Below are 13,851 nucleotides of genomic sequence, written 5' to 3' on the forward strand. Positions count from 1 at the left end.
AAATAAATTATTAGTCCTGAGATAATGAGTGTTGGATGAAGGAAAGGGCATTAAGAACAATTATGATTATTTCTTAGAGCAATTTAATGTCTATTAATCAATAGCCATAACTGAAATAAAATGAACCTAAAAACCATCACTCGATGAACTTGCCAAGTTCAGAAATATGGCAAACAAGGACTCTACTGACTTAGAATATTAGCTCATTTGTAATACCTTATGGAAAAGGATAAGAGATGATTATCAACAGCATTGCCTTATAGATATCAAGAATTAGTGGAGAGAAAAATCATTTTGAAGAAAGCTTGTCAAGGGGCCAAACTAAGGAAAGACATCCTGAGGGCATAAAAGTATGAAACTGGAAAGACAGCAAATGGAAGAAACATGGAATCCATTATCCAAGACCTTTGTAACAAACCTTTGTAGTATGAAAGACAATGGAACCACCACATTTGCACTCTATCATCACATTCCCAGACATGCTAGAAGAGGAAGGAGAAGTGGCAGTGAAGAAAACCGAGGTAGGAAAAGTAGCTGGATTAGGCCACATTGTTGTTATTTGTCTTTTGTTCCCCAGGAGGGCCATGACATCAAGTGATATCACTCACGACTTTCACTAAATTGAATTTAAGTGAGGGAGGGCTGTGCAAGGTCACCAACCTCATTCTCTCCTCCAAAGTCATCTAGGTCCAGTCGTAAGATATATGTAAGAACGACTGGAAATGGCCCCAGATGTTTTAAGGCAATTGGGGTTAAGTGATTTGCCCAGGGTCACACAGCTAGTAAGTGTCTGAGGTGAGAGAACACTGAGCAAATGCAGGGCACTTAGGTGGCACATTATATACAGTGCTGGCCCTGGAATTAGGAAGCCATGAGTTCAAATGCTACACAGACACTTACTAGCTGGGTGACCCTGGGCAAGTTACTTAACTTCTGTCTGCCTCAGTTTCTTCATCTAAAAATGAGGATAATAATAGTACCTACCTCCTAGAGTTGTAAAGATAAAACAAAATAGTATTTGTAAAGCACTTTGCAAACCCAAAAGTACTATATAAATTTTACTTATTATGATTATCATCCTCATATGAACTAAGGCATCAGTTTTCAAAATATCTACACATAAGATACAGACAAAAAACTTAAATTTTATTTTCACCAAATAAAGGTGTCCAATAGAATGTCAATAACTATGAATCTATGTGCCTACTTTCCCAACAGTATAAACATTTTAAGAGAGTAAGCTTTACATGGATCACTGACAAATAGATTAAAAGACAAAAGCAGTCCTTTTACAAGCAGTATTCTATATTAGGCCACAACTTTACCTCTAAATGATAAGTGACTAATGTGGAAAGGACAAAATTTCATCAGAAGCACCTGAGTTCAAATCTCACCTCAGAGACTTAATAGCTGTGTGACCCTGGGCAGGTCACTTAGCCCCAGTTGCCTTAAAACCAGGGTCATCTCCACTTGTCTTGATGAATATTTTGCCACTGGACCCAGATGGCTCTGGAAGAGAGAGTGAGGTTGGTTATCTTGCACAGCTCTCCCTCACTTAAATCCAATTCAGTGCAAGTCATGACATCACCCTGATGTCATGGTCCTCTTTGGGAATGAAGGACAAACAACAACTATAAAATAGAATTTGAATTAACACATCAAAACATCACATGTAACAAATCCTCTCCCTCGTATATGTAAAAATTATATGAGATTCCTTGAAAGATATAAAAGAGTTTTGTTCAATAACCACCTGATCATTAATATTTCTGTTATTTGTCCTTCATATATATATGAATATATGAATATATACAATGGGGGAAGTGGATAGAAAACCAGTCTTAGATTTGGGAAGACCTGGGTTTAAGTGTGACCTCTGGAAAATATAGCTATGTGACTTTGGGCAAGTCATTTAACTTTTCCATGTTCTGGCCCTTCTCTAAGTCTATGTGCTTCAGGCAAGCTGCTGATCTTCTGTGGAGGCAATTTCCATACTGCTTATGTGAGTGTAATCACAAGTCTGGACCAAACCCCACCCATATCTTCTGATGTTGTTGTATGGGTGCTTATTATAACACATACCAGCCTCCAAAGACCTGAAACTGAAGCTTGCCCAATGGAAAATGGAGAGGCATGTGGCAAGTATAAGTAGACCAAAGCACATTACAAGTCAATGCTTATGCAAAAGAAACATTGTTAATTTAAGTCATTAGAGAAATCAGGGAAAAAGATGAAAGAGTGATATAGTAAGACAGAGGGATACCTGATGGTTAACTGATGGAAATCCGCTACCCTGCCCACACCACCCCAGTATATTTCAGATAGATTCTCAAGGAGGATGTAAGGAAGGATGGAGCAAAGAGTTTCACAGGAAAGGAAGGTATAATCTATACTGTGTTAGAGATTAACCACATTGTTTGAGCTCACAGGACAATTAGGTGTCTTTAGCACCCAGTAAGGTGCCTAGCAAATAGTGGGCATATAATATATTCTTGTTGAACTGAACTATTGAATGCATTTTAAAATTCACCTCTCCTTAGTGTCTCATATAATTCCTTGAATAATCACAACTTATAAACTATATAGGAGCCTGAGAAGGACCATTTTCTTTTCTTTCTTTTGTTTTTTTCAGGGCAATGAGGGTTAAGTGACTTAGCCAGGGTCACACAGCTAGTAAGTGCCAAGTGTTTGATGCTGAATTTGAACTCAGATCCTCCTGAATGCAAGGCTGGTGCCTTATCCACTGTGCCACCTAGCTGCCCCTGAGAAGGACCATTTTCAAAGACATGGTAACTCTTTGACTATACTAAAATAAGTGGTATTGTTTGAAATCGTCACATCAGACATCTCATTGTTCAGGAGTGTTTTAAATGCAAAAATGTGACATGAATTTTTTTGGAAAGTGTATACTGTTTTCTAAAATAGCAGGGGCTGGGGGGGGGGGGACTACATATGAAATATCAACAAAATTCCTAACAAGGAAAACTTCCTTGGAACTCCCTTTCTTCTTTTTCCATGCACTGATTTTAGAAATATCCTCAAATGACAGTCTTTTCATATTCTTCCTGGCATTATCATATCCTCCTGCTCTGCAGTGCTCCAGAGTTCATTATTGCACTGGGGCTGTCGTTATCATTTGGTGAGCCTCTCGGATTGTACAGGATATGAGATGAGGCACATTGGAATTACGCTGAGATAAGAACAAACAATATTTAGTGATTTTTTAATATCAAGTTATTCTGCATAACCTCAATTGCAATCTTTAAAAAGTTTTTAAAAAAATTTTTTTAAATCTCATCCTACAACATAGGAGCAGATTAACAGCTTTTCTTGTACTGTTAAAAAGAATTCTTCAAGAAGAAAATATTCAAGCAAAGTAAAACTCCACATGTGATTAAACATATTTCTGACTAAGGTTGGGGTCAGCAAAGACTGGAATGAATGGTTCAAAGAGTTTAATCAATGTCCAGATCAGAAGAGAAAGAATATCTGCCTTTAGGGCTCACATCAGGTCACACTTTCTTAGCTAAGAAGACTGAACCTATAAACACAGAAAACACAGTTTGAGCTAAAGTCCCCAAAGCCAAACCTTTCATAGAGCTTTGTTTTCTCTGCAGTGAATTCAGCATAAAAAAGATTTTGAAGAAGCTTAGGCTTGTTTTGAGACCTAAGGCTAAAAGGCCCAGGTGATGTGAACTCAAAGTCCCTAGGAATAGGGACTGAGACTGTGGTTTCATTAGCATAAGGAACTCTAAAGAGTAAATTCCCTCTACCAGTCCTTACAGGCTAGATCCACGTAGCTAGTGTCAATAGCAGTACCTGATCCAAGGGCTGTCTTGCATATAATTGATGTTTAATTAAAAAAAAATAAGTTAAATTATTGAGCTCAATAGACAGTAGCAGATCACTGAAATCATGTGAAACAGAAAGAAGCAGACATTGCACTGATTTGCGAGTTTGCATCTGGGAGCAGATTCAACCATACAGTGAAAATAAGTTATTGTAAGTGTTCCCCAAAGCAATATTGTTTGTAGGCATGGAATATTATTTTCCACATCTTTACCTATCCACAGAACAAATAAGACCCAGATATCTCCCAACATGACACCACAAAATCAGGCGTGAGGTAGAACACACCTCGACTTTCTCTTAGTCCAACATAATCTCCAAGATAATGTTGGCATTGAAATTCCAATGCATATTTCCCCAAACTTATCATTTTTGGATGCCATCCACAAACAATGATTTCTTGCTATCCCTATCTACACAGTGATCTGTTATCTTCTCGCCTGCTGGTATATGATTCGTGGCATTTCAGGAAATGACTTTTGCCACCATCAAATACCTCAGCCCTAGCTTTGGCATTTCCCCCAGCTTCACAAAGCTGTTTATTGCTTCACAGATACTTCTATCCTCCATAATCCTTAGTTAAACACATCTCCCATGCTCTCCTATTTACAGGTTATAGGAAGGGAAAGGGGAAAGAAGTCTTTGCTGATGATTCATAGCCCAGAGCCCTTTGATGGAATTAAGGCTGCTTCTAATTCTGATTCTATCCTCGAGTCCTAAACTGAAGAATATTTATTGAGATCTATTAACTTTAACTTCTACTTTAATTATAAGTCACAATTAATAAGAAAGGATGACCCTGAAGCTTCTTTTGTTCTCTCTGGCCAATGGTTTAAAAGGAGAAACAGTAAGACTCTAAAAATCAATGGCAGAGCTGGGGAATAGCTGGCCATTGCTGTGATCTCAAGGTGATACATTCAGATTGGAAGGGAGGCAGATATCAAGGCTAACTTTTCATGGTTAAAGATAGAAATAAATATCCCTTTCAGACTCTCAGTTCCTCAGTTTCATAGGGACTTCATGGTGTGCGTGTGGGTGTGTGTGTGGGTGGGTGGTTGTGGGGGAGGCTTTTTCTTTTTTTAAACATATTTGTTTATTCTTCCTTCCCTTTAAAATGGGTCCCCTTCCTCTTTAAAATGTATATGAGGATGTAGAAAGCATTTCTTCATGGGGCAGCTCTCCTAAATTATGCATTTTCTCAACTTTCTTCAATGCTCTTTCATGAAAGAACATATTGAAAAGCATATTCCACCTTATCAGAAAATGAAACCATCAAAACAAAGCCACTAAGAGAATAATAACATGTTTCTGTAGCACTTTAAGGTTTTTAAAGAATTTTCTTCACAAGCCCATGAAGTAGGTAGTAAAGGTATTAATATCCTCATTTTAGAGACTGGGGGAACTAAGGCTCAAAAAAGTTAAACTATTTTTGTGGTAAGATAATGGAATTTGGCAGACTGATTGGGATGGGCCACACCTGTCCTGTCCTGAGTGATGTATGCTGCTGATGTCAGCAGGAGAAACCACTATCCACAGGCACTTTGAAGGACCTCCAATTTTGGGGGGAGGGCGAGTAAACGCTCACTGAGGGGAGCTCAGTCTTTTTCCGGAGTCACTTCCCTTTCTGGTGGTGCAAGGTGAAGGAGAAGACCACTCAGGACAGGACAGGTGTGGCCCATCCCAATCAGTCTGCCAAATTCCATTATCTTACCACAATTTCCACCTAATTAATCTATTCCATGCTATCACAAAATCTCAGAGTTGGAAGAGACTTCAGAATTTAATCTGTGCCTAAGCTAGAATATGATTTTTGGCATAGCACTAAAGAAGCAATATATTCAGACTTTTCTTGAAGATCTCCTGTGAAAGAAAAATCACTGCCTCCTGGGGAAGGCTTTTTTTTTTTTTTAGTGAGGCAATTGGGGTTAAGTGACTTGCCCAGGGTCACATAGCTAGTAAGTGTTAAGTGTCTGAGGCTGGATTTGAACTCAGGTACTCCTGACTCCAGGGCCGGTGCTCTATCCACTGTGCTACCTAGCTGCCCCTGGGGAAGGCTTTTGACAGGATATAGTGATCAGAAAGTTTTTCCATACACTAATGGCCAAATAGCCATGTCTGCAACTTCTCCCCTCTGGAAGAAATCTTCTCCCATATGAGTCTTCTTCTATATAACTAACTGTCCTTCAAATACTTGGAAGTCAGTTATCAACTCCCTCTCCCTAATCTTGTGTTATTCAGGTTAAATGTCCCAGTGCCTTCAATATATCCTTCATATGCTGTGATCTTTATGCCATTTACTTTTCTAGCAGCCCTCCTCTTCAAGCTCCCCCACTTATCAATTGCATTCCAAAAATGTGACCTCCAAACTTGACATAGTAAATTAAATGTGAGTTGACCAGGACATCACCTCCCCGATCCTGGATTCTATGCCTCTAGTTATCTGTCTTAATGTAGACTGAGATTGCAATACAAAGTCCCCCCCACCCCCATAGAATCCTGTTACTCTTTTTGAGATTGCAATCTACTAAACCTCCAGGTATTTTTTCTGTACAAACTGATATCTAGCTACCTTCTCCCCCATTATTTACATTGCAACTCAAATGCCATTTCTTCAATGAAAACTTCCCTGATCTCCAAGTCAAAAATGGCATTTCTCCTTTTAGGATTTTCACCTTTACATGTGGGTATATCACCCAGAGTTCTGTCTTAGACACTCTTCTCTCCTCTCTACATTTTTCCTCCTAGTAATCTCTCTACTCTTCATTCCCCCTCACTTCATATAGTCAACCACGCAATTGCTAAGGTCCATGAAATCTATCTGCACAATATCCCTCCTATCTGTCTCCCTCCCTTTCCTCACATGGTCACCATCCTACTTCAGACCCTCATCATGTCTTTTCTGGACTACAGCCATGGTCTCCTAAAGGGTCTCCCTGCCTCAAGTCTCTCCTCTCTCCAGTCTTTCCTCCTCATGATTTCCCAACTGATATGCCTAAAGCAACAGTACAAACCCACCCTTCTAAGAAATCTGAAGAAGCTTTAGTGGCTCCTTGTTAGAATTTAAGTGAAGGGGCCGAATCTTACAATGCTTGTTACATACCTAAGCTTTGTTCCATTGAGCTGAATAGCACTTACTTTATGTATACTTTTTATTTACCTATCAAGAATCATTTAAAACTGTAATTAAGAAGTATATTTTCCAATCCCCCTTAACTCCTTAAAGGCAGGAACCCTTGACTCGTTTACACTTTGTATCTCTACCGTTCCTGGCACAGTGCTTTGCTCATGGTGGGAGTTTTGAAGAATACCAGGAGATCTAGCCTCAGATCCCAATATGAACATTTATTTAGCTATGTGATCAGCATAGCAGATTCTAGAGTTTCTTTTGCTTCTCTGTGTTGTGGATTCCCATGGCAGAGTGGGAAAGCCTATGGGCATCTCAGAACAATATCTTTGAATGCCAAAAAAAAAAAAATCCATCATTTGCTATGCTCAGTTTCAACTTCAGGAATCTCTTAGCTACTATAGGATAAACCGAAATTTCATTATCATGGAGACTGATTCATCTTTGATGCTCAACACATTCTCAGCACCCTCAGTTGCCTCTTCCCTCTGACTGGAGGGTTTGAGAGTAGGGCAATAAACTCTTCCCAAAATGTTTCTTTATAAAAACCTCAGGATTTTCCAGCATCAACTGTTTTGCTTTATTTGACTCCAGAAACAAGCCTTGTTTGATAACCTCCGGCCACATCCTCCTGTGGCCCTATTCAGCTTCCTTTTGGAATCCAATTCTTATTGTATTCCCCAATTGGATTATAAGCTCCTTGAGGTCAGGAATTGTTTTTCTTGCCAGTCACATAGTCAGTGCTTTATGAATGCTATTGACTATTAACTGAAGGAAACCAATTATAATGGAAAATAAAGGGTAGGAATGGTCATCTATACAGCAGGTGGCACAGTGGATAGAACCCTGAATCTGGAGTCAGGATGACCTGAGGTCAAATTCAAATTTAGAAGTATTGGCCATGTGACTCTGAGCAAGTCACAACCTCTGCCTGCCTCAGTTTCCTCATTTATAAACCTCACAGGGCTGTTGTGAGGATGAAGTGAGATAATATTTATAAAGCACTTTGCAAACCTCAAAGGGCAATATCAATGCTATTACCACTATGGTCACTGATGACGTTGTGCACAAATGCCCCTTAAGGTGTCTAAAATTCTACATTCATGTTTCTGACCCATGTTAAGTTCTTTCTGGATCTCTCTAAAATCCAGGCAAATGGTAGACTCTCTAATCTATCCCTCTTTTTATAGAGAAAAAGGGGTTCCAGATAACAAGGGTCTGAACTAATAAACTAATCTAAAACAGCCTGATACAGCTCAAGCCAATTATTCCAGCCTCAGTGTATGCCCATCAAGTAGATATCCTCACCTTCAATGAGGTGCTAGTTGATATATCTATAACTTTCATCAGAAATACTGTATAAAGGGGCAGCTGGGTGGCTCAATGGATAGAACACCGGCCCTGGATTCAGGAGGACCTGAGTTCAAATCCGGCTTAGACATGACACTTAATAGCTGTGTCACCCTGGATAAATCACTTAACCCCAACTGCCTCCCCCCCAAAAAAAAAGAAAAGAAAAAAGAAATACTGTATAAAGTCCCAAACACTCACCATCCTGTATGTTCATTGAATTAATTAGGAAACTTATCTGATTCATTCTCTACATGTATATGTGTTATTATTTTCATTAATAATTATTAGGTCCAAAAGCATTTGTTAAGCACTCATTATGTAAATGCTTGGCACTGTGCTAAAGATTAGGGATACAAAGACAAGTAAGTCAGTCCTTGTCCTCAAGGAGCTTACATTTTAATGGAGGAAAACAATCTATACAGGGGAGCTGCAAGAGGGAAAGGAGACATATAAATGGCTGCATGGCAGAGAGTGGGCCAGGAAATGGCATGGAGACCTGGCTCCTATCAAGATGAAGCAGACAGTCACCTATAAAAGCTGAGTGCATTAGGGATAACATCTGAGTTACCAGTAAAGAGGAGGTAGACAGATAATTTGATTAGAAAAGACATGTGTTATATCTTATTAGTATGTAGTTTGTAAATGATGATAATGGTTTTTAAATTGAATGTTTGTTGTGGAATTACACACTCTTAGGTCATTGTTCTATATTACATACAGGGGCAGCTAGGTAGCAGAATGGATAAAGCACCGGCCTTGGATTCAGGAGGACCTGAGTTCAAATATGGCCTCAGACACTTGACACTTACTAGCTGTGTGACCCTGGGCAAGTCACTTAACCCCCATTGCCCCTCAAAATAAATAAATAAATAAAATATTACATAAAAATGCCTCAGTGGACAAGTCCCATAACTCAGATAACCTCAACTGACACCTGAGCAGCCTCCCTCCTCTACCCAGCCCCAAGAACACTCTCCACAAAAGTCCATGCAATCTGAAATGCACCAATTACCAATTAATTATATTCTCTGTATATGCACTTTCAAAACACACTCTTGGTTGGGGCAACAATAGATTGTTTTAATTATTTTATCTGATTACTTTCTTCCCGGACAGAATGGACCCAGATCAGCAGTGGGCATCTGTTGGTGGCAGTATGGTAAATTGCTAATTTTCTGGAAAATGTTTTAGAAAGGTGAGCTGGACGATCAAGGAAAGAGCCTTTGCCTACTTCCTCATCTTGCCTGGGGCTGACCCTGGCCTCACTTTAAAGCATTCATAGATGAGCTATAGGAAGAGAACATGATGACCAGTTTAATAGAAGGAAATGGGGCTGGGATGGGGAGGAGTGAACAGCTGTAGCTTTGTGGTCTTTAGTAGGACAAATCATAATTAGAAGCTCTGTCTACTAGGCAGGAGGAAAAGCCTGAGTATAGAATAAATAGATCTATTTATAGTCTTTCTCTGAGGAATGGAGTGTTCTAAAGACTATGTCTCATTAATAATCATCAAAATGTCCTATGAGAAACAAAGACAAATTTTAGTCCCATTTTATGGATGGGAAATTCAAAGTCACTGAATGATGAAGCAATTTGCACAAGGTCAGTAAGTGTCTCCATGGCAGATTTAACAATGTGCTCAACCATATTTTTTGCAAGTAACATAGAGAAAAGGTGGTTCTATGTCTCATTAAGTCTCTGGTTACTTTCCTTTACAGGCCCCCAATTTCTAATAAAGGATGAGAGAAAAAGTATATAGTTAAGGAAAGGACTTTACTTTGCAACATGGCAACCAGATGTGTACTAGGAAATATAAGCATTATCAGGAGTAAGGTAAAAAATCAGGGGAGGAAAAAGAAATAGGGACTTTCAGAACATGGGGGCAGGGTTGGGCTCTAGCCACTGGTCACTAATGCAATGTCCACTATGGCAGCCCAAATACTAAAGGTAAGAGAGAAAAAGGAAGGGTAAAGTACCAGCACCCATTGTTCAGCTCCACACTTGATAACCACTGAAAGAAAATACATTATTTCATTTAAAATGTCATAATTTGATATCACCAACCTACAGAAAAAGGAAAAGGGTCAATAATCCCTAAAATAACAATTATTATTGTTAATATTCAATGATTTAGGATACCTAGATTCTAGTCCTAACTCTGCCACTAACTAGTTGTATGGTAGTTTCTTTTTTCTGTAAAATAAATTGGACTCATCAACGGATATGAACAGGAAGTTTTCAGATAAAGAAATCAAAGTTATCTATTGTAATATGAAAAAAATTCTCCATATCACTATTGATTAAAGAAATGCAAATTAAAACAAGCCTGAGGTACCCCCTAACACTTATCAGATTGGCTAATATGACAAAAAGGGAAAATAAATGTTGGAGAAGCTGTGGAAAAATTGGAACACTAATTGGAACTCCAATGATGGAATTGTGAACTGATCCAACTATTTTGGAGAGCAATTTGGAACTATGCCAAAAGTGCTATGGGACTGTGCATACCCTTTGATCCAGTAATACCACTACTAGGTCAACATCCCAAAGAGATCATAAAAAAGGAACAAGGACCCACATGTACAAAAATATTTACAGCATCTCTCTTTGTGGTATCAAAGTATTGGAAATCAAAGGAATGCCTATCAATTGGGGAATGGCTGAACAAGTTGTGGTATATGAATGTAATGGAATACTATTGTGCTATAAGCAATGAAGAGCAGGCAGATTTCAGAAAACCCTGGAAAGACTTAAGTGGATTGATCCTGAGTGAAGTGAGGAGAACCAGGAGAACATTGTACACAGTAACAGCACCATTGTGTGATGACCAACTTTGATAGACTTAGCTCTTCTCAGAAATACAATGATCTAAAACAATTCCAAAGGACTCCTGATGAAAAATGCTCTCCACATCCAGAACAAAAAGAACTGTAGAATCTGAATTCAGATTGAACCATACTGTTTCCTTTTTTTTGAGGTTTTTACCTTTTATTCTGATTCTTCTTTCACAACATGACTAATTCAGAAATGTGTTTAATGTGATTGTACATGTATAACCTTTATCAGATTGCTTTCTGTCTTGGGGAGGAGGGAGAGAAGGAAGGGATAAAAATTTGGAACTCAAAATGTTATAAATACAAAGGTTGAGGGGCAGCTAGGTGGCACAGTGGATCAAGCACCGGCCCTGGATTCAGGAGGACCTGAGTTCAAATCCCACCTCTGACACTTAACACTTTTGCCCTGCAAAAAAAAAAACCACCAAAACAAACAAACAAAACAACAATAACAACAACAACAAAACAAAACCAAAGGTTGAAAACCATCTTTACTTGTAACTGGAAAATAATAAAATACTTTTATGATTTTAAAAAATGATTTGGACTAGGTGATTTCCAGGATTACTTCCATGTCTGTCATTTGTAGTATTCATATTGCAGAAATGTATATAGAAATACTATCCTCATTTCTTCCATTTAAGTAACTATTTCATTTACATTGATACCATATTCTTTTCTGTGAATTTTTTTTGGTCTTAATTTATGAAGTCATCAGTTTAGGAAACCCCTTAGGGTAATTAATTGTCAGGGGCTCTGGCAGGTTAAGGGAATCACACTGGGTCACATCCCTAGTATGTGTCAGGCAGAACTAGAACTCTTATCTTCTTGACAATGTAAATTGCAGCTTGAAATACCCCTTGGAACTTCAAGAAACAAGACTTGAGATTTTCACCTGTTATTAATTTCCTCCTTATAGTGAACCATGTTTAGGCTGGTGCTCTGCACCAGTCAAGGAGCCTTCCATCCTCAGAGTGGAGTGGAGAAGTCTGACTAAGGACCTGACTGAGAAACTGCCCCACTCCAAATTTCCTGAATCTGATCAGCATAGAATAATGTGTTGTTTGAAGTTTCTTGACACTTCAGAATATCATATATTCCCATTTTCAAATACAAGTGCAGAATGTGGCCTCTTGGGAGAGAAAAAGTGAATGGGTGATTGTTTCTATTTGGGATTACCTGTGCACCTGCTTCTCTCCATTAGCAAGGGATGTTTAGAGCTAGTTAGAGAAATGAAACAATGTCCTGGAAGCATTTGTGTAGCCTAGGCAAAGAATGACAGTTCTATCCATCCATTCCCAAATGTGTGTTACCCTCCATAGGCTGTGTGCTTTTATTGCAACAAATATGACTGAAGTTATCACAGAATGAATTCCTGTGTGCCAGGGAAAGTGGGATTTTCTGCAGCTAAAAATTAGCTCATTTAAAACACGACATATTAAAAGTTATCTCCTATCATGTCTTTCCTGTATGTTGTGCACTCTAGAGTGCTGTGCATCTTCCCTAGCCCTAATCCCAGCTCTGGTTATATGAAACATGCCAGGATTGCCCTCCCAAGTGTATGTCCTAAAAAGAATCATAGTATACCATAGAGGCACAAAGTAATTTAATTTGTTTTTTGAAATGTATTCAATTTTCCTTCTTTTCTTATCAGGTTATTATTTTAATATTCTTATTTTGATTATATATTAATTCAACTATATTGCCTTTGATAGAAGGGGAGGATTAGTTTGCTTTACATTTGGAAGTAGCAAGCAGATGGGCTCACACACAATTTACCAGTGGTTCTGCAAACTCTTGCTGAGACCATATGATATTTCTCGTCCTGGCCAAACACATGAAATACCACTATTTAATTTCATATATAAGGTGCATTGCTGGCTGCCCAGGTTGCCAGCTGGAGGTTATTGACTCTGCCATACTGAAAAATAGGCTGCCAATGTAAAGTATAGGAGCATAACCTGATTTGGAATCACTCCTCAAGAACCTCTGATTCCCAGGTAGTAATTCTAGTGCAAAGAGCATTTCAAGAATTGTTGTGATTAAATAGGAGTTCAGTTTTGCAGGCCCCCAGATAGCAGAAGACTGCAGATGGACTGTAGATGGAATGCCTCACAAGCTCTCAAGACCCCTATATAATTGAGCCAAGATGAACAATACATCTTCAAAATCTTTTTGCTGACCTTTGTTTTCAGAAATGTTCTGAGATGGATGGGAGGGCATTTAATTCCCTTCTAAGTGCTGCAAACGATGGAATAAATATTTTTTAAGTCTTCTCTCAATAACAAGTACCAGAATAGGAGAAACTTTTTTGTTGGCTTCCTGGAAGTGAGCAGAATCAAGATTACATATCATATATGGTAAGAGAGAAAAAAGACCTTTGGAAAGAATTAAGGAAAAGAAGGAATCAAGAGGCAAGCCAAGCCTCTAGTTACCCAGGCACAGTCCTGGACAAGAGCCTTAACTACAGGAAAGGATGAAAAGAATGACAAGGTCTCAGCCCTCCAGTGGAGCTGGGATTGCTTGTTAGTAATTTAAAAAAACTAATTGTTAGTAATGGTGCTAGCCATGGCCAGTGGGCTCCCTCTTCTTTCTATCCCATTTCCTGTGGAACAGTCATAAGTTGCCTAAGTAAAAAATTCCCTTCCCATGCTACCAACTCTCAACCTGTCATCCCCAACCCCTTGATTCC

The 13,851-nt window shown here is 38.8% G+C and overlaps 1 pseudogene; it reads left to right on the top strand.

Annotated features, from left to right (window-relative positions):
• Window positions 1-437: 437 nt before the first annotated feature.
• The window catches only part of LOC122749026, a 64,232-nt pseudogene continuing 50,818 nt past the window's right edge, over window positions 438-13,851 (top strand).

The sequence above is a fragment of the Dromiciops gliroides genome, chromosome 1 (genome assembly GCF_019393635.1).
Source record: "Dromiciops gliroides isolate mDroGli1 chromosome 1, mDroGli1.pri, whole genome shotgun sequence".
Taxonomy (NCBI): Eukaryota; Metazoa; Chordata; class Mammalia; order Microbiotheria; family Microbiotheriidae; genus Dromiciops; species Dromiciops gliroides.